This window comes from Gymnogyps californianus, chromosome 2 (assembly GCF_018139145.2).
Source record: "Gymnogyps californianus isolate 813 chromosome 2, ASM1813914v2, whole genome shotgun sequence".
NCBI lineage: Eukaryota > Metazoa > Chordata > Aves > Accipitriformes > Cathartidae > Gymnogyps > Gymnogyps californianus.
Window position 1 is genome coordinate 115,092,871 of NC_059472.1, and position 21,770 is coordinate 115,114,640.

A 21,770-nucleotide genomic window follows, 5' to 3' on the forward strand; every position below is an offset into this window, starting at 1 on the left:
GCTTTACAGAACTGTTAGAAAAACCAACATGGCTATTCAGGAGACCCATCTGATGAAGGCAGGTGATAAAGGAATTCAGTATCAGCTGTTTAGTGTGATACAAATAGTTATGCAGTTAGGAAAAAAAAAGGGTGAGTAATTTTTATGGCCAACCTCTCAGCCTTGGTAGCACGTTCATTACTAGAGGTCCAACATGTCCCATTTCTTTATAAAGTTTGTGAGTGAACTAGCCAAGAGTTCCTTTGGCAGTGTAAAAACACTGCTGTCACAGATGGGCTTCATACAAATGGGGTTTTGTTTTATTAATAAATGTCCTTTTTTTCCCCCAAAAAAATCCTCAACCTATACCAGCCTTCAAATTTCTTTTTTCCTTTCTCATCACTTCCAAACAGAAGAGAGAATAAGACTTTGTTTGTTTGTTTTCTTTACTTGATAGGAGACTAGTTTTTCTCCCGTTTGGTGGTACTCCAAGTGAAAAGGACAGCAGATACACTCTTGGCAACCGTACAGGATGTTTTTTTTGTTTTTCCATAAAACACTTCACTGTGCCAGTTTTCTGAGTAACCTCAGAAATAATATACTTTTTCTGACAGATGACAGCAGAGTGTAGTTAATAAACAAATTAGACCCATATGAAAATATGATTCACATGCAATGTCATTATTCCAAAGAATAAGGTGGTACATGGCTACCAAAGAGGCCATCCTTATAGATAAGACTTCAAATGAAAATCCTTTCCTGCACTTTTGCAAAGCTCTTTTTCCAGCTCTTCAGCACTTAACAGTTGCTGTGCAAAACTCTTCTAGCAACAGAAGAATCTCTCTTACAATGAAGCATGAAGGTCTAGCATGAAGCTAGTCAAACAGAACTGTCTCCTCACAGCACCTCACACACAGACAGAGTAAGAGGTATCAGATGGTTTCACTGAAACCATATGAAAGCCGAAAGAGTTTGAAAAGTTTCAGATAATTAATTGGCCTTTTTTGCATTAAAAAAGATGGAAGATGCAAACAAGCATAAAAATCTATTATGGTAGCAACACTTCCACTGTAGGAAATACAAACCACTGTTTCCTCCTGAGTCTGGCTACAGTGCAAAAGGTCGATAACATGCACACACGTGGTACAGTTCACACTAAGGACAGAAGGATTTGATAGCTAGCCTCGTTCAAACACTAGTATAGCAAGGGGTTTAAGTCAGGCAACAGAAGTGCTCTCAGTCAGTGCATGTAAAGGATCACCCTCCTAAAGGATTTTCATCCTGAGACCTCACACATGCATACTCAAAGCAAGTAGCTGTCGCTGGCACCATCAGCCAGAACAAACACACACTTGTCGTTTTACAACAAATGGATGTCACATCCAGAATGAGTGAATTTCAAGACACCATACGCTACACAGAGAAAAATTTATAAATAAAACCCTTCTTCCCCCTTCTCTCCCTCATGTCAGCAGCTCCAGGTCCAGCTCTAGGGGATGAAGGGGATTACTGCAGAAAGCTAAAGAGATTGGCAGTGTGATGGGGCTAGGAATAGGAAGTCTGACAGACATGGGAGACCTGCCTCAGCAACTGACTCAGCTTCTGACCCACTTTATGAACTTGGCCAAACTGCTTCTTCATGCCACTGCTCCCCTCACAGACTCTGTATGATCTTATGCAATTAGGCCAGTATCTTCAAGGCAGTGATTGCCTCTCACTAATTTTGGTGAGAAACAGCCTATAGGCTTGAATAATACCTTAGTAAAAAAGGGGGCTGATTTTACTAGGATCTGCCATGCCAAGAATAAAATCATCACTTAAATAATGAAGAATACCCACACAGTTAAACCTGTTAATATTCTTTAAAAATATGTACAGCTGGAAGAGTGGCATGTTGCTCTCATTCAGAAGTTTGCTGTATGCTTACTGACGCCTACGATCTCCCCTAAAGGTCTATTTATAGAGTCATTTCTCCCAGGGTCCAAGTTTTCCATTCGTGTCCTTTCTTTCCCCTTCTCTCCTGCTTTACCCCCTCCTCTAGCAGAGCCCCTCAGTCACATTAGGCAAACTATTTGCGGTGTGACATGGGGAACTGATCCAAGCCTCAAGTGAGCGGAAAAATAATCTGAAGAAAAACAAACAATTTATTTTTAACCTGTATGGGTTCCCTGACTGAGCTTATTCCCCACCACAACAGGTGTATCAACACACCTGAGGAAAAAAGCAGAGCAAACCAAGCTGAAACTATTGCTGACAGAGATGAACGTATCCATTAGTAGTACAGGAGCGTTTTTAAAATATTAACATTGGAGTAGGGGTTCTCATACTGGGGAACTCTTTAAACACCATAAAATGGACTTAATACATATTCCTTATGTTGTTCACAGTTTCCTTTGCCAGTTTGGCTAATTATATGATATTTAAGTTTAAACATATGTTGCCTCCCTTGCAGTGAATCCTCTCCTCCTACATGACACAGCAGTGAAGTCATCTTGCTGACTTCAAGCCGAATCCTGCACCCTCTCAAGTAGGTGGGCATTTTTAGTTCATCTGGAAAGCAGTCCAGCCCTGAGAGCACAGTGATTCTTGTTGCAATAAGCTACCAGGAGCTCTACCACCACAAATATCCTGAAACACACCGTCCAGGTGCCATATGTTAAAGAACCAGCATAACTTCCACCACCCTGGGCATATGGTTCTTAAAACATCTAAGAGGCACTCAGAATGCATCTGCATTAGTGTGAAAGGTGAACCAGCAGACCAGAGGCTTTTACTCTCCTTCTTTCCAGACCAACTGACTTTAAGACCTTTTTTTTTTTTTAAAAAAAAACAAGACACATAAGATGGAAGAAAATTCCAAATGGAAGGAAGTGGCAAAAGACTAAGCCAAAAAAAGTATTTAGAAGGGCAAAAAATCTTGCAGCTCTTTATGAACTGTCATGTGCTGCAGACAGGAAAATCTCTTTCAGTTAGTGTGTTCCACATTACGAGTGCCTTTAGTAAGCAGAGCAGCCGAGTACGCCACAATAGCTGTGTTTCATTAGCTTAGCATAGCAGAGTATAGGATTTAAAGGGAAAAGACAGCAGCTGAAAATAATTCCATTAAATTAACATTAACCCACAAACCCAGAAGAGGCATATAATATTCAGGACCGCTACAGAAGCCGTAACTCAGAATTAATGTCTGCAAAAGATGAATAATCCTGCTCTGACTGGGATTCAAAATCCTACAGGAAGAAAGTTCACCTCAATAGTGTTCCCCGAGGTGGGGGGGGGAAGGGGAAGGAAAGAAAGGAAAGCATGGCCTAGTTAAAAATATCGGTAGGTAGGAACACAAACTGTAAAATAATGTGGTTCCCAAAGGACTAACATTTTTTATGTTTTATACACACATTCCCACACATTCCTTCTCAAAAAGGACTTTGAAAATAAATCTAATTTTAAGAACTGTAAATGAAATAGACATGTGAGAATTTAAACACTTAGGGCAGAAAAGACCAAAACCTCAGAGACTAGAGCAAAGGAGGCAGCCAGGACTGGAGTGGACTAAAACACAGCCAGCAGTGACAACTATAATTCAATTGGCGGATGTACTTTACAACAGTCCATGAGTCTTGATGCCACAAGGGCTTAGAAAAGAACAGTATCACCAAAAAAAGGTACTTAATAAATCTGTTAGAATGGAGAGACGAACCAAGGGAGCGCACTTTCCTCAAACTGAAGAGGGAATTTATGCTAAGCATGGGGAGGGGGACTAATTATTTAAAAAATTAAAAAGGTGCTGAGTTGTAGCACCTATTCATTTCATCTGTGAACAGGTACCAGAAGTAAGCAATGGTACTATTGGCCGGGAGGAATAACAAAACTCCCAAGTTCTTTCTCCCAGTTCCAGCTGGAAAAACCAGCCTGGTCAGCCCCTTGGCTAGCTGCAGGTCAAAAGGAAGAACTAAGCCACCAACTGAGGTCTCAGGAAAGCCATGGTAGAAGCTACTATCAGACCTGCTCTAAGAAGACTTCACCAGACCTGGTGCCTCTTTAGCCACTGGCCATCTGAATTTACATGGCTCCTCCAACTGGAGATGAGTAATAAATTCTACCTAATGAGCAAGCCAGCATTTGGAAACAATTAACATCCTATTTTCCTTAACCATCATGTTCAGGGAAGTTTTTACTTCCCTTCTGCATCCCTGTAGAATTTAAAACATTTATAAAGAGACAAATAACCAGAATAGGTTCATGCTTTAGGATGTTTTTAAGCTCTAAAAGACTCCCTATCAAACACTTAAAATTAATTTGTAATCCATCCTTACTGGGCAGTAAAAAGTTTCTTTTTAGTTGAGCTCCCCAGTAAAGCAAGATTTTATAACTCTTCATCTGCATTTGTCTACCATCTGCACAGCACTATCCCATATGGATACACGGTACATTTTTTAATGTTTTTGTTAAGTCTCCATCGTTAGCAATATTTCCCCCCAATTCTGCTCTTTCATTGTATGATCAGCACAGGACTGCCTAAAAGTGAATAAAATACAGTGCTTCATTGAAGTTTTGAAGTTTTTAATGTTTAAAGTAAGTGCTCCCAAATATTTTTATTTAAACACTTTGATGAAAATGTTAGAGTGGCCTGAATATCACTTGTCTAGAAGACCCTTTATAACTACTCTGACAGTGAGGCTTTGTGTACAGTAAAAATCACACCCTACATGTTTCAGAGTAGAAGTCAGGTAAGTTATGAAATGGCAATCTGTTTTTAGCAGAAGTTTCAGCTTTCAGGCCTTTCATTTCATTTTTCCTTAGAAAAGTGAGAGACTCCTTCTCTCATACATTTGTCTAACCAAGCAAAGCAAAGAGCTTCCCTGTGAGCAGCAGAGGTAAGGCAATCCCATCTGAATCCCTGGTGCAAGTTTCCAGCTGTTTAATAAGGCTCACATCAGAGTCCTTCCCTTACAGTTTCTGCTCCATCCAGTTTCCTGCTTTTACAAAACTTGTCTGAACTTCGCATCTTTGGGACCGCTATTGCTCTGCTGACTTGGCTTGAATCAGCTGACAATTTAAAAGTTACTGTAGATGGGAAAGGGGAAGAGAGACACAGATCCCATACATACAAGCAACAGCATCTGTTGCTGTTTCTAAGGGTACCAAGCTAAAAATTGAGAGGGTGGGGGAGATGACCCAACTTTTGAAATAGGAGCCCTTCTTGCTCTCCACACCTAATACAACATTTTGCCAGCAGAAATCCATCCTAAAGCTTTGGCTTACAAATGCTGGAAACATCAATTACAAAGACGATTACACCTGAGGTTCTTTTACATGTGATTTCAGTTAATACCTCCATTTAATTGTACAAGATCTCCTTCCAGCCCCAGCGAAACATTGCATTTTTGATCAACCTTATCATTACTGAACTTTTCAAATAAATATCTGAAGTTAAACAACTCTATAGCTGTTGCTGTTCATTCTTACATTTACATCAGTTATTTGCGTAGTCATTCCCACTCTGATTTAATCTTTCCTTTCATGATTGCCTAAGTCTACATAGAAAATGAGAACAGTAAATCAAACTAAGCGCTTGGCAGGCACGTATTGGTGAGATCACAGCAAGATCCTGGAATAGCACAGGCCCTCTCGTATGGAAAAGGCTCATGGAGTTCCCATGCAGTTCGAGTAACTATCATCTGACCCAATGAGCAATACTGAGAAGGACAGAGCCCTCCGAGGAAACCGGCTGTTAACTGGGTCAACACCCAGGGAGGTGACAGAATTGGCATCCAAAGCTTCACAACTAGTGTGTCACATTATGCTGTCTAGCCATATTACTGCATTAATAAAACCAGCACAGACCAGAGCTTTTTAATCTAATCCTATGATGGAACTCAGAGGTAAGAAGTGAGAAGTGTTGTTGAGAAGTGGGGGTACAAAGCCCCCATTAAAAGGTAAGCTTGAATACACAGAGAGGGTTTCATTTCTCTGATTTTCAGTTCTCTGACTAAAAATATAAAAGGTTTTATGGGGCAGAAAAATAAGGTATTGTTTAGGAAAGGTATACTTGGCCCAATGAGAATGACAAAAGAATTACTTAAGATGTGTTTGTGATTCATCGTGGTTCAATAACTTCTCATGAATGCTAATGTGTTTCAGAGAGACAGAAAGACTTGTGCAGGTGTGACAGAAACGATTAGTCAGCTGTTAGTAAGCTGCTGGCTTCACTGGCAGCCACACTGCTGAAGCTGTACACTACGTAAAGGGCCTGCCAGTAACTCTCCACGCACTGCTGATACTTAGAACCGCCAGAATAGTCAGGATAAATTATATCTGCACACATTTACTTCTTTCTCCTCATTTTGTCTGCCTCCATGGTAAAATTTGTAGTTAAAGCAAAATGCTACATACTTAAGTCAGCGTGGCTCCTCTTCAGGAGTAAGGAAAGAATCTAAATTAATCCAAAAGCCCCTAAACTAGTCTAAACAGTAACTCACTGCCTTTCCTCTCCAAGACCTTCTAAAAAGGTACTTATTTCAGAAGAAGTATATCTTCATGGATCTATCTACATAGACCAGCACAGACAGGCTGGTTTAAATTTAAACTTCATCTTGCTTTAGTGTAACTACTCCCTTCACCAGTAGCTTTACAGCGAGCAATAAAACTTTATTCTCTTCTAACACTCTGGAGATCCACTCATTTCCACAGGTCTTGCAACATTTAGAGAAAATTTTCAAATGTGTTGCCTATTACCCTGGTACCCAGCATCCTTTTCTAACACAGAAGTCAGAACAGCATGAAAGACTCTCTAATTTCATTCATTTTCAGCTTTCAAGAAAATACATTATGATCCCTTCATTACAAATGATATTCAATCCTTAAAAGGGGACCCTCCAACAGATACTTAGGAAACAAAACCCAACACCCAACATTTTCTAAGAGCAGCAATACAATCCAAGCAATCATGCTCCAACAAGTGCAAGCCAGTGGTGTGCTTACAGCACTGAGGAGCAGTCTGGCTTTGGCTCCATGCCTCACTTACACACCTGAGACACCCAACTGCTGCAGCATAATGCTCATCCTTACTATGGGACAGACATGACAATTTTTGTAGCATAGTGGATTTCTGAAATGAATAGCAAATAATTCACTAGTGGCTTAATTCATTAGCTATACAAAATTCTCAGGGTCAAAGGTCAATGAAATGAAAACCATTAATCCAGCAGACTTCAGACTCTTTTGATAAAGAACACAGCCATACACCTGTGTCCTTTATCCAACCACAGTTCCCATTAAATTTGCAGGAACTCAGTTTCCATCTACAGTTTAATGGCTTATTTCTTAACATTCACAACTGTCATGGTTCAACCCCAGCCAGCAACTAAGCACCACACAGCCGCTCACTCACTCCCCTCTGGGTCGGGATGGGGGAGAGAATTGGAAGACTAAAAGTGAGAACAGTCGTGGGTTGAGATAAAGACAGTTTAATAAGTAAAGCAAAAGCTGCATGCACAAGCAAAGCAAAATGAGGAATTCATTCATTACTTCCCATGGGCAGGCAGGTATTCAGCCATCTCCAGGAAAGCAGGGCTCCCTCACGCATAACGGTTACTTGGGAAGACGAATGCCATCACTCCAAACGTACCCCCTTCCTCCTCCTTCCCCCAGTTCACATACTGAGCATGACATCATATGGTATGGAATATCCCTTTGGTCAGTTGGGGTCAGCCGTCCCAGCTGTGTCCCCTCCCAGCTTCTTGCACACCTCCAGCCTACTCACTGGTGGGGTGGTGTGAGAAGCAGAAAAGGCCTTGACTCTGTGTAAGCACTGCTCAGCAATAACGAAAACATCCCTGTTTATAACGTTATTATCAATGTTGTTTTCAGTACAAATCCAAAACATAGCCCCATACCAGCTACTATGAAGAAAATTAACTCTATCCCAACCAAAATCAGCACAACCATTAAAAAATAAGCAAAGACCCTACTGTCTTAGTGTGCTGTGATACTGCATGTTTGCACACATGCACACATGTGCATGGATATAAAAGCCAAATATTTTGATTAAAAGAATGCTTCCTGAATGCCAATTACAATCTCTTGTCTCCTAAATAGCAAAAATCTTCACAGGAAGACTTTCCAAGCTTTTTAGAAAGTAGCTATTGTCAGAAGCATAGCTGCATAAGATGGGTGCTTCCCACTCAGCTGATCTGACCCATGCATTTATTTTCTCCATCATTATTCATGCCTGCACTGAAAAAAAGAATATGACCCATATCTGTCTTGGTTTGTGCAAAATCAACAGGATTACTTACTAAAACCAAAACTTAAGCGCATATTTAATTATAATTTAATGAAAATAAGAATCCTTCCTGTCTTCACACCCCCACCCCCACCTTAAAAGACCCAGAATAATCTAGGATTGGCCTTAAAAGCTCAAGAGCTTCCTAGCTCAAGAGCTTCCTTACTCCCACTGCAGCCTTATGGTAGACAACCCATAATGCTGTCCGCTGAGGACTCAAACAGGCTCTGCAACAGCAGACAGAAAGGATGGGGAGGGGAAGGGGGCGGGGGGGGGAGAGAAAGCCCAGAGTGACGGTTCTCAGAGAGCAGCCAGTCTGTATGGCTCCTGACCCGCAGGACAATCCAAGTTGCAACAGGGCTTCATCATTCAAGCCAGAGGATGCAAAGGTTGTTTATGAACATGTTATGGTCCTGCCCTGCCACCAGCTAGAGATTTTGCAGCCAGTGGGACAACATATTATATAAAAATAAGCATGAATTAAAGCTGTGGAGGAGTGAGGTGTTACTGAGGAATATTTACCTGATGAATGTGCCATTATATATCACTCTTCCATTCTTCAGTCAGTTATAAGTTACACAACGGCCCAGCAATATTCAAACTCCATTTCCATACCCCGACAGACTAAGCTTGTGTGGCTGAGTCAGAGGGAAAAACCCAAAATACATAATTATGTATCACATAGATTTAAATTACTAAACTAAAACACTAGGGATCACCAATTCCCTGTTCCAGGCTTATCTCGTAAAAAAGATGATGACTAAATAAACTTGACAATACCCTCCCATCCCCTTTTTGGGCCTGCTAATGCTTTCCCCTTCTGCTTGCTTTATTTCTCTTTTCTCCTCCTTCATTTAACCTTATTCTACCATTGTCAAAAGTTTCAAGGAACATGAATGTTTTTTCAACCATTTCTTTCCAATGCCAAGTTCTGCCTTTCGCTACCAGTCTTGGTATTCCCCCCGCAACACCCTTCCTCAACTATACTCCATTCTTTCAAGAGCAGCATTTTCTGTTGATAGTGCCAGAGGCCAGGAAGGCTCCTGGCAGTACAGCTCCAACAAAGAGCCCGAAACTGAACAATCTCTTTTTTTGTCAGAGGAGATAAGGAAGTCCAAGACATGGTTTTTAAAAGGAGAATTAAAAAAAAAATGCTGCTGGCATTGGCAGTTTTTAAATAACAACACACAAATTTTCCCTTCCAAAGGGGCAGGTAGCATACAATGGCTTTCACCAGCAATGAGCACCTGCTCCTCCTACCTACATAAAAATGGTCTGCAGAAAAGAAGGAAAAGACATTACGTTGTGGATCTCATATACCCACAGATGTAAATAACACTCCAGTAATTCCACCTGGTTTCTGCAGAAGCAAACAGTGAGGCCAAATGCTACAAATTTCTGCTGGTTCTTCCCAATACAGCCTTGCTCTTCTTTTGACAATTGTACAAGGTAAGCAATTGACAACCGCAGAAAGATGCTATTTTTTGTCAGCAATAGTTTAAAAGAATTACTGCAGAAAGACACATTATTTTATGCACATGTTTCAGCAACCCAATCTCATCGTGTACAAGGGTAACGATGGGGAAACTGCTGCTCCTAAGACATAGTTGCTCTACTAACACAAAATCTGAGAAGGTGCTTCTCTTCCTAAATACAGTTATTCTGCTTTAGTAGCATAGTGAGAAAAAAGCAGACAACTTCTTCCCTTATGGTATCCAAATTGTTCTGCAAATAGCAAAAGCCTTTGCAATTATCACACATATCACCCTCAACTTTCACCAATTTCCTGAATTCCTCAATGGGACCAGAAGTAGCTGAAGACCAGCGTTAGACTTTAGAAAGCAAAAAGTAACTTTGAATATTTTAACAGTCTGCATCAATTTCTCATACCATTCAAGGAAGGCGCCTTCCTTTCTTTGAACTCAGTTTTTCATTCAACACTGTTAAGTGCTGAACTGTGAACCTGTGGACTCATTCTCTGCACAAAGAGGTTACACACTGGTCACAACTGAAGAGTTAACATTTACAGCACTGTATCTGAGACAATTCTCTTTCTTCCTCTTCGAAAGGCCAAACTCTCTAGTGGTTTAACACCACTGGACTGAATAGTGTTATGTTAGCAGGAGGAACTGAGCTAGGCCAGCAGTTCAGGATTATTTGGTTAACATTTTTATTGGAAATATTATGGCAAATTATTACCAGCTTTCATTGTATCAGACCAAGATAACCACCTGCACAGCCATTAAGCCAGCAAAAAGTTACAGATTAAGTTCTTTTGGAAAAAAAAAACAAAAAACCAAAACTAACCCCTCGGATTTTTAAGTGTAGATATCCAGACATGAAATCAGTATGAATACAAAACAGAAAATTATGGAGAATGCCAAGGATTAGTATTTTTCAACTAAATCATATTGCTACTTCATGATTTTCATCTATGGACAACCTTTAGTAACACACAGCAACTACTGCCCAAGAGACAGAGCTGTTGCCTATAGAATTACTGGAACAATCGGCTCTCTCTCAGTGAGGAAAGACAGAGCTGATGGTCCTTCCCTTCATGAAATCTAGATGTTTCCAGTGAGTCTCTCAGTACACTCCTTTAAGAGCTTGTGTCAGTGGTTCAGTAACACTTTAAAACCACCTTTGTTCACATCTGTTGACAAAGTGCCTTCTAAAAAAGCCCCCTTTTCTTTGACTTCGTGTTCATGAGGCTTTGTGCCAGCATCAGATTAAGAAAATGAAAACAAACAATAGCAGATATCTCAAACTGAATCCAACCATCAAATACTTTTTTCTTTGCCTTCAGCATATACTAAAAGAGTTCCAGAATTTCTACCTACAGCTGTTATGTAGATTTATTCAATACAAATACTGGACAGTTAGACCTAAAACGGAGCTGCCCTGAGCTCCTCCCAGTGTTTGGTGGGAGCTCCTCTACCATCCGAGGAGCTCCTCTACCATTATTCAGTAGATGGAGCAGTTTAATTCTGCCTGTATCTGAAAAGAATTGATCGTAGATCTTCCCTGCCCGGTTAGGCTGAATCAGCTTACCAAGGCACTACAGCTACAGCAGTAACTTCATATTACAATCTGAAAAACAGTAGGAGAGAACAAGAGTTCCCACTGCTGACGCATGCCGTCCGTGCTGTCCCTAGGGACGACAACTCCCCAGCTTTTATTCAGAAAATAGCTTGCAAATATATCCCTTTATGTCTGCATTCTGCCTACTATCTACCCTTGTATTTTTGAATTAACATTGAGAAGATGCTCAAAACAACCTCCAAGTTTTCTAACTGCTTCAGGTTATCTTTATCAATACAGAACACACTCATGCATTGCTCCCACTTGTAACTTCTCCACAGAACGGGTAAAGATCAAGTATCCATGCTGACCATATCAGACTTACCCTTTCAGTAAATACTGTGGATTAAGAGATCTTGCTGCAGTTCTCACAACCTAACGGTATTACAACTGATTACTCTTTTTCAGTGGTACTACTTTTGTCAAAACAATAGATCCAGATTAATTTTTTTAAAAGATACTTTTCTCCCAAGGCTTCTCTTTAAGTAATGCCTCATATCATTTAGTATGCATATGAAATGACAACACACATGGACTACCATATTTAAAATACACAACACTCTTTCCCTTTGGCTAATACTGATAATGCAGTTCATTACATGCATAGCTGTAATTATAAATGCATAACTAATGGCTGGGTATCTCAATACAGATGAGGCTGCTGGAAACAGACTGGGATGAAGAAGCTAGAAGATGCAGAAAACATTATATGAGCTCTTCTAACTGGGGTTATGCCTACTACTTCTTACCAGAATTCACACTATGTGGCACACCTGAATTCTCCTCTCCTTCCTGTGGGAACACTGCTAGCGTTGAAACATTGGAGAGCAGCTGTCCTGAGGATGCACTCACTTAGGACACCGGTCTTTACCTGATGCAAAGACTGAAACTACATCTTTCCACTGTCAAAGCAGTGACTTACAATGTCTCTTCCATCACATTAAAACTACATAGCTGCACAATGTAATTCCATTACAATTACATACCTCAGAAACGGAACCTGTAGCAAAACACGCTGGGCCTGCCCAGGTACTGTCTGACTTCAAGCGCAGGACATCAGCGGTCCAAAAACTGCACTGACTCAGGCTTACCATTTCCAAATTAAATTAAAACTACTGGTTTCCTAAATGACTCCATACTGCTTTACTGAGAGGCTACCTCTCTCCTCAATCCATATCCACAGCTGGAGCCTCTTTGTTACAGAGGAGACAGCTACCGACAGGACATTCTCTAAAGGGGGCCCTCCACTCTGAATTTCAATAGATCAAGAGAGAAAAGCCTCAAGACAGGAAAGCAAGGCTTATCCCCTTAGTCAAGCTTATGGGGACCAGTGAACACAGCAAGAACAATTAGTTGGAAACAAAGGATCTGCAGGTTGACTTAGGTTTGATTTTCTGGTCTAGTTTGGTGGTTCTCTATTTACCAGTTTAGGGGAGGGAAGTCTGACTGCTTTTTCCCTTATGCTGTCATTCCTTTAATTACAGAACAGTAGCCCATAGGCCAGAACAGTTGCTTTTTCAACCTTCATATATTAATTATACAAAATTAATTCAAAGCTAAAAGCCTCGCCATCTCTAGAGTGAATAATTTTACAAAATTTAAGCAATTTGGAACATAACAAAAAATCTTAAAACCTACTGTTTTAATTTGAATTCACACACTACCACCACCACCACTGAATTGTGGATGTTTTGATCCCTCTGGCATACAAGCCAGGAAATCAATTTAAAATTCCAGTGCAAATAGCCCAAGACCATCTTATTTATGTGTTTGTTTTAAACTAGAACTCAAATTCCAACTTGGATTTAAAATTATGTAGATTATTTTCTTCCCGTCTCCCTCTGCACACATCTCTCCTGTATCATAATGTGTTTTCTGACTCATTCACAGCTGCAGGGGATGAAGTCTTTGAAACCTCTGCCTTCCACAAAACCATCCCAACACAGCACGATGCTACCAGCCCTTGTTGTTACACAAACACACACACACTCTTCCAACAAGCTAACTTCCTAAGGTAGCTGAAGGAAAAAATGGGTTATTTTTGGCAGGTCAAGAAACAAAAGCCCAGGTCATAGCATACTAGAAAAGTTTATGAAAGGTGTTGTACATGTTACATACTAAGGCCAACCCAAGAAATATAGACAGAAATCACCAGCATTTTATACAGAGGGAAGAACAGATGCAGAAGTTTCAACAGGTCAAGTTCAAATATGTCAGAGAAGAAAGCCAGGACAGAGAAAGGCTCAGAGCAGCACAGGGCAGAAGAGATGATTTTTCCCTTTCCAAATTTTATACATTGCTTTCCACAATTGCACTTTTGTAAAAATTTCACTTTTGGCTACAAAATACGAAAATTTGTCTTTTCAAAAAAGCCTAGATAAACTGACCTATGTCTAACATTAGTTACAATTTTAAAAAAACAACCTGTTATTTTTGTTCAAGATATGGGCCATTTTTCATGCCCTTTTCTTCCTTTTCTGGAACTGGCACTAGCTGTCAAATCTTTAATTACTTGCCAGAGATATGATTAAAATTGCATTAAGTGGTCCAAAGTGGAAAAGACCTTACATTTTCTTTCGGCTTTGTAGGCTTCTTGGTTGGTTGGATCTTTTTTTCCCCCTTTACAATCTTCTCCTGAGTAGTTAACAACCGCCACACCAAATGTTCTGTCTTTTGCTCTCCAATGGAAGTTCTCATTTGTTCAAATTTTCTGCCTTTTTTCAGGAAAAGAAGATTAAGCACAACAAGAAACTTGTATGTATATCTATAGGAGAAGAGATTATAGACCTACATAAAGTATGGCTCAGAATTAGACCCCACAATTAGACCTGAATTTTGTGAGTTTGGTGAGCAGAAGAGATGTCAGAGTATGTGTGAAGAGGGACAGTGGGAGGTGGGGTGAAAAGGTTGATAGGAGGAATGTACTTGAACCACAGGGGGTAGAGTTTCAACAGACGAGTGCCCTGGTGCTTGAAGGGAGGGGGAAAAAAAAAAGAAAACTTGGAGGGGGGAAGACAAACACCAATATTCCAGCATTTTAGAAGCCTAGTGACCAAAGGGTATACCAGATATCCTTTCCAAAATGCAAGGACCCATACTTACATTTGGGGAAAATTTTTGAGTTGGTTTGGCTCAGTGTTATTGAAAAAGTTTTTCCAAAAGTCCATGCACCGAGCCAACGCTTATCAGGTTTCAATTTCCAGCTGAAGCCACGACCGTTGCTATGAAAACTAATGTGCAATGGTATTCCAGAAAGCAAAGCAATGGAAAAGACTGTATTGGAATTTAACAAATACATGCATTGGCATTAAGAGTAAAAATTGTATTATACCAACCTTTGTCATCGACATTTTTCTCCTCTTATTATTAGACAAGAAATGTGCAATCAACTTCACTGTCTGGCCAGAGGGTATTATGTGAATACCTATAAATTCCTCATCACTCTACCTCAATAGATTACCATCTCTCTTTAAAATACGGAGCAGCAATTTAAAGAGTCACCCCCACTATGGTCACTCCAGTAAGATTCAATGAAGTATACAGCAGACTGCCAGTCTAGCCAGACAAAAGCCTGAACTGCTCACATGAGGCATCTTTGCCAAGACCCACATATCCCTTACACTTCTGCTGGACTATACAATACGTGTACGTCAGCTGAAGAGAAAGAAAAATAGGCAAGTAATATTTTCACTTCGGCTACAAATTCAAGCACCAGAATTCACGCATGTACTAAGAATATATGAATAGTTAGCTAAGACAGTTCTATATCTATGGAAGAAAGTGTTAAAACAACCGCATTTTGCAGAAGTTTATTGAAATATTGGTTTTGCTAAACTCTTTCCATCACTCCAAAACGTAGCAAAAATTGTTTTAACTACATTTTTTTAAAAATTAAAAATCATTCTCCTATTTTCATAACATTTATGCATCTCCTATTACTACATAAAAGATCAAGCCAGCATCAGAAGAAACAGACAAGGGCTTCAAGTCAGCAAAAAAATACATGAAGTATACTCTTTACTTACAGCATGTGCACCGTCACAGGAAGACAACTACATGCTTAATTTTACGGAAGTTTCTAGCAGGCTAAATTAGGAGCCCTGACTCTTCCCATTCTAACTATCAAGTTGACAAGGAGCTAGAAGAAAAACACCTCTGAATAGCACCAGCCGTCTAGTCCCAGGAACCGTACATAAAATTTCAACTGAAGGAGGAAGCTTGATGTGCTGACAGCATTATTTGAGCCCGTTGTCATACCCTGCATATCCCTCCTTTTGTCTAACTTCAAAATGTTGGATGCATTTGATCTACAGGTTGCCAGCTTCATACACTAAGGAAAAAAAGGTCCACATGGAGCATTTTGTCCATATTCATGCACACTCTCTCATTTGCAAAAAGCTCTGGGAAATTAGATCATCTTCAAGCAAGCACCCTCTGCTGTATTAAAGAATGGGAGTTTAAAGCCATCACATCTCCAGAATCTGAAGTTCTCTTAGAAGCACTGACCCATCCTCCCTTTCAGTTGAAGCAAGCTCAACAAGAAAAAAAGCTAGATTATCACATACGTATTCATGTAGCTGATAAAAAAATTACTCAGTCCCTGATGACGCAATATTTCAGAGACAGTTTTACACTTCACATATCCCCCATAAATTAGGACTGTACAATAAACACTTTGAGCTAGAGACTTCGACAGAACATAGGAGGTGATACACACTTCAGTCGACAGCTTTTCTTGCAAATCTTAAATAAAATTATTTAATTGAGTAATAATCTAAGGGATGCCCAGGAAAGAATTTAAGGGCTGGACAAAGTCGGTGAAATCGTGAGAGTTTGGATAAATAAATACGTCAAAGACCAAAGAATAAGGTACCAAGGTAGAGGTGGCAAACATGCAAGAAGAAACTATGAGGAGAGTTTAACTTTGAGAAATAAAAACCAGAAGAAAAGCAGAAGCAAAACCCAAGAAAACATACACAGCTAGGACACAGCTATTATTTTGTAATAGATCTGTTTGGGAACAATTTGTTTTCTTATTCCCCCCCCCAGCCTCTTTACTGAAGATGATGTTTCACAAACACTTTAAATCAACCGAATTCAATCTGAAAGGGGAAATCTTTTTCCTCAGCATTGACTGGTAGTTCCCACTCCCTCCCTTGTGCTAGTGCTAGCTCCTGTGGAGTTTTGCAGTGTTATTTGACTGTAAACGGAACACAGCAGAGGCATCAGTAGGTAGACTTATGTCCTCCAAAGCAATAAGAATAGGTCGCTTACAACATTTGCATAACATCTCCAGGTAGTATATTCAGCTTTCTAAAGAACTCCAAAGGCTGCTCACTAGAAATGTACCAAAGTCAGTTCATTTGTACATAAACTACAACCCTTTTCTAAGGGGACCCCTACCAGCAGTGGCTTCAGGTCTTCTTCATAGTGCGATTTACTGCTGAACAGAAAAATGGCTTGTCCGTCACTTCCACTCTCTCACAACTAACTTCCCCCTCCTAGCAGCCATCGAAAACAAGCCTACTACAGTCAAATCAAATACTCACAATTGAAACCTGCCATTAGGAGAAATATATCAATGCATTTTCAAGTGTTTGCATACAAGCACCATGTGAATCACTGTTCACTTTACTCTTAAGCACAAGCATGTGCTTTACAAACCAATCCACTCAGCAGCTTGAGAAATTAGTAGCCTACTGATGGGTACCACATACGTAGCACCAGCTACTTAGTGTCTGCCCATAACACAGAAGTTTACCTCTGTCAGATCTGAAACGGAGAAAAGAGGAAACACGTTAGCTATCCCCTGTGGCATAGACTTCTCATTAATATTCCTCTTAAATGTTAACAGTGATCAGAAAACTGAGGAAACTAGCAGAAAGGTTGTGACATTATCCTTCAATCTCTCTTTTGTGTCTCACAACACTTGCAATAACAAAAGATCACACCACAAAACCAAATCCTTGCAAATAGCTTGATGCAAAAATGCTGATTGAAAGACAGCTTCATGATTTTGTGATTATTCTTCCGTTCATCTCTGTAACACCATATGTATGCAGTTTATTTTGTTAAGTGTCACATATATATTATCACCTCTTATGATCCGTATTATCAAACGCCTGCCAACATACTGGCTTCTGCCAATTGCTTTTAGTTTCTCTTTCTCTCCTTTTCCAGTGTTATATTTGGAGAGAGGGAAAAAAAGAAGGGGGGGGGGAAAAGGTGACTGAAGTAGAAGGAAAATTATCCAAAATCCTTTAAACAGTTGCTCTGTTAAATTGACACAAGTTTAACAACGTGTACTTGGCACATTCCTCTTGCCACGAATACAAGAACCTTTTTCAAAAAAACTCATTCAAAGCAGGGAAATCTTTTAAAGATACAGCACAGACCTTACTGAATGGTGGTTTGATGGCTGTTACAAAGCCATTTCTAGTCACAAGCGTTCAAATCACAAAGACTTCATAACCATAAAACCTCTTTTTGAAATCTCCTTTTTAATAGGATAATGACCGAAGAGGGAGGCAAACCCGACCAACTCATTCTCCCTCAAAGTTGTACCTTCAGGACAGTGCAGGGATACAGCAGAGGAGAAAGTCTACTAGACCCAGGCATAACTGTGCAGAGAAATAAACCAGAAGAGACAACAGTACTTTTGCTTGCTCAAAGGGTGTACGACATTTTCTAGTCTTCAGGGTTCCCAAAATCCCATAACCTTCTACAAAGATTTTTTTAATACAAGGACATACTGCACATTCGCACCACAGCATGACAAAGAGAGCTCCTAAACTTTAAAAAGATCATTTACGTCAAGGAAACTGAAAATCAAGTGATAGCAGAGTCATACCTCAAGAGGAAAATTGTACTTGATGGCCTCATCTAAGTCCCAAGCAAATCATTATCTGAGAATCACAGAATTAGAAATGTTGTGGTTGTCAATATATCCAAAACAGAAGCCAGTCATTGGAACAGGAGGACACTGCATGTTAGTGTGCAGGTGCACTGGCAGAGATCTATGGAAACCTTTTCCTAATTACAGTTAAATCTATAGACATTAGCCTCTCACTCCATCACATACTGAACCCATCTAGAGTATCAAAAGAAGAAAGCCATACATCTTATGTGTGAACATGGGAGCTCTGCTCCCTGTGTATCAACACGGAAAACATGAGGTCATAGCCCAACACCACTTTGTAGGCTGGACACTGTGAGAAAGCACATCAATGAGCCCAAACCTTGAAATCAAAAAGACTTCTACTAGGTAGAAAAAACAAAGAGCGGAAGGAAGGGTGGAGTACCACGTTACTCTTGATCTGCAATTCGCTGCAGAACAGCCTTGCTGTCAGGAAGTACAATGCACACAGCAGTGTTTCAGCAACAGTTACACCTTTATGTAGCATAATAAGCTTTTTTTGTGAATACTAGGGTGAAGGGGCATAAAAAAAGTAACTTCTTAGGACAACATACGCAATATGCTGCACCTGAACAGTGAGGAAACAGAAGTACTTGCTTTTAAGAACACGCACGGTCAGGTTATATAATAATGACTACTGAACTGCAGATACTTTCAGTGACCACATCAGACTGCTACAGAATAAGTAGGTAAGAATTTTTCCTATCCCCCCATCAAAATCCATCTGAATTGTACACCTATTAAGTTTTTCCTGGCATTTGGAGAATATAAGGAAAAATATCAAAACGGTAAGTATAGCAACCGGTTCTCTCCCCGCCCCCCCCCGCCCTGTTCTTCATTAAAAAAAAAAAAATCCTCAGAGACACTCATAGAAAGTTGCAAGCTACAGAGAAGACAAGTGTGTTGTACTGCACAGTGAGTTTCAAACAGATCACAGAAAGAGACAAAAGAAAGTCAACTACCCCTATGCAACCTCCCCGGCATGAATAAACTGGGAATCAGGTACACCTCTAGACTGGTCAAATCACACACTCAGATCCACAGACTGCACTGACAGTATCTTTCAATAACACCCATTTCACATCATGATAATGTTTTAGCCATATTAATCTTTATTTTCTCTGACTTGCGAGTTTTTAAAAGTTGCTGCAGTACTTTTAACAGCTTTATGACATGTGTGTTAATGGTTATTTTCCTAATAGTACGCAAGAGGGACTTTTACCAGCAAACTGTCACCACTGTTCTTCCCCCTTCTTATCTAGTTACCAGTCATCAGATTAGATCCCTACCACCTACTTATACAGCTCAAAAAAAAAAAAGGGGGGGGGGGGGGAATCAGGGAAAGAAAACCTTCAAAGAAAGCAAACTTGCAGCTCAAACTAGAAGACCTTTATGAAAATTCAAATATATTTTTCTTTACTGTGTAATATTCTGCTTAAGTCACTCAATCAAGCAGGAATGACATGGAAAGAATGGGACTAATGCAAACAATGAACGATCCATAAATGTCTACAAGATTATATAACTGAGGATGAGACGGCATGCATGCGTGTGTGCACTTGGGGGAAAGCAGGAGAAAGAGCTAAGGGGAAGAAACAACATCCTCAGTCAGATACAGGACTCTGCACAGTTCTTACTCAATTTCCCCCTCTTCCCAAAAGATAAATATTTTAACCGGGGGCAATCAGGCAGCTGAGGGACAAAAGCAAAAGAAAACCCATTTGCTTATGAATATACTTCAAAACATCCCTTGCTGAAATTGCACCGTAACTGCTGTATCATGAAATACAGCTCACAGGCAACCATGTTTATACTAAAGCAATTAACACACGGTACATTTCCTGCACTATTATTATCACTGGCGCTCTCAATGCGTTTGTTGCACATTTTGAGCCTTGGCAGGTTAAGAGGTATTCTCATAAAGTTAACAACAAAACGTTGCTGATTTGAAATGTACTCACTGTTATTTTTCAGGAACTCCTATATTTACTTTATACCCTTCTCAGGGGAGAGCTGGACAGTTGTTTTAGTTCTGCAAGGAAAAGATATTCAAAATAAACTTTATAAAGGCTTCGAGCCAAGAAACTTTTAAAACTTCACTTTTTGGCCCCAGTACCCACTTGCTTTATACAAGGCTGCGCACCGTGGCTTTGCATAATCGCCAGCCGCATTTCAGAACAATCATCTGAAATTCATCAGCGGTTTGATCACTTGTATGAGCACAAACTTAAGAAAAGGCGCGCACGCACACACCCCCACACCACCAAAAGCTCCTGAAGACCAGGTCGAGGGGGAGGCATACCCTCGGAGGAGGCGGCTGGGTACCAACGCCGCGCCAAGAGCCTGGCTGGGTGCGGGGATGCACTTGCTTGAAAGTTGAGGTTTCTCCTCCCCAGCGGCGCCCGCAGCTGCGCGGACACTTGCTGCGGACGGAGCCTCCGCCCGAGCCTGACCCCCCGCGCTAACCCACGCGGGACCTGCCGAGGCCGGTGCCCCGAAAACCGCCCGCCCTCCCGGCCACCCGCCACCGCGAAGCGACGCGCCGGTCCCGCCGGGTCAGGCGAGGCCCCGCCACCACTCACCCCCCGGCGCCCGGAGGTGCGCGGCCCCCGCCCGCGGCCTCCGACCAGCAGGCGCAGCTGGGGGCGGGCAGGGCCGCCCGGGGCACGGGAGGGGGCAGGCGGGGGAACGGAGCGGGAAGGAGGCGGTGGCGGAGGAGGAGGAGGAGGAGGAGGCGCCGGCGAAGTCGCGCCGGGGAGAGCCGGGCGGCTGGGGAAGGAGCGGCCGCGGGCCGGCGGAGAGGGCAGGGCGGCGGGAGGAGCCGTTATGCGAGGCGGGCCGGGCCGCACCCCCCGCCAGCAGCCGCCGGCCGAGGCCCCGCCGCACTGACAAGCACGAGGCTGCGCTTCCTCTTCCTCACAGCAACGGCGGCCGCTCCCTCCGGCCGCCCCCCCGCCCGGCACCTCCCCCTGTGGGGGACCGGCTGCCGGCGCCCGCCGCGGGCAGGTGCGGGGCTCGCCGGCCGCCTGCCCCGTCCCGTCCCTCCTCCCCGGCTGCCCTCCGCGTCTCCCCGCGCTCCCCGTCACCGCCCGGCCAGCGCCGCAGCCTGCCCCGGCCACCCGCCCCGCCGCCGCTTCCCCCCGCCGGCCCCGAGGCTCGCCTACCTCCCAGGGCGGGCAGCACCGCCCCCGCCCCGCGGACGCAGAGCGGGGCCGGCGGAGCCGCTTGGCCGCCCACCGTCCGCGGGAGCCGGGCTCCGCGCCGCCGCCGCTTCGGTGCGCCGCGCTGCCCCCGGCGCTATCCCATCCCGGGGCTCGCAGAGGCACTCGGCGGCTCCCCGCCGCCCCTCTCACTTCCTCTTCCTTCCTCCTGCTGGCCGGGCCGCGACGTGCAGCCCCGGGCCGGCCGCCGCCGAGGGGGTCCCGCGGCTCGGCAGCACCTGCGGGCGGGGGACGACACCCGCTCACCCCTCCGCCTCTACCTGCTCCTGCGCCGCCCGGGAGCGCCTCTTCC

The 21,770-nt window shown here is 42.3% G+C and overlaps 1 protein-coding gene across 1 annotated transcript in view; it reads right to left on the reverse strand.

Annotated features, from left to right (window-relative positions):
* ELMO1 (engulfment and cell motility 1) overlaps positions 1-21,512 on the reverse strand; it is a 315,014-nt gene extending 293,502 nt beyond the window's left edge. Inside the window, exons 1-2 of the mRNA XM_050891281.1 lie at positions 21,422-21,512; positions 20,219-20,289 (exon numbers count right to left, since the gene is read on the reverse strand). The gene's annotated coding sequence lies outside the window, so the exon portion shown is untranslated. The remainder of the gene's footprint in view (positions 1-20,218; positions 20,290-21,421) is intronic.
* Positions 21,513-21,770: the final 258 nt, after the last annotated feature.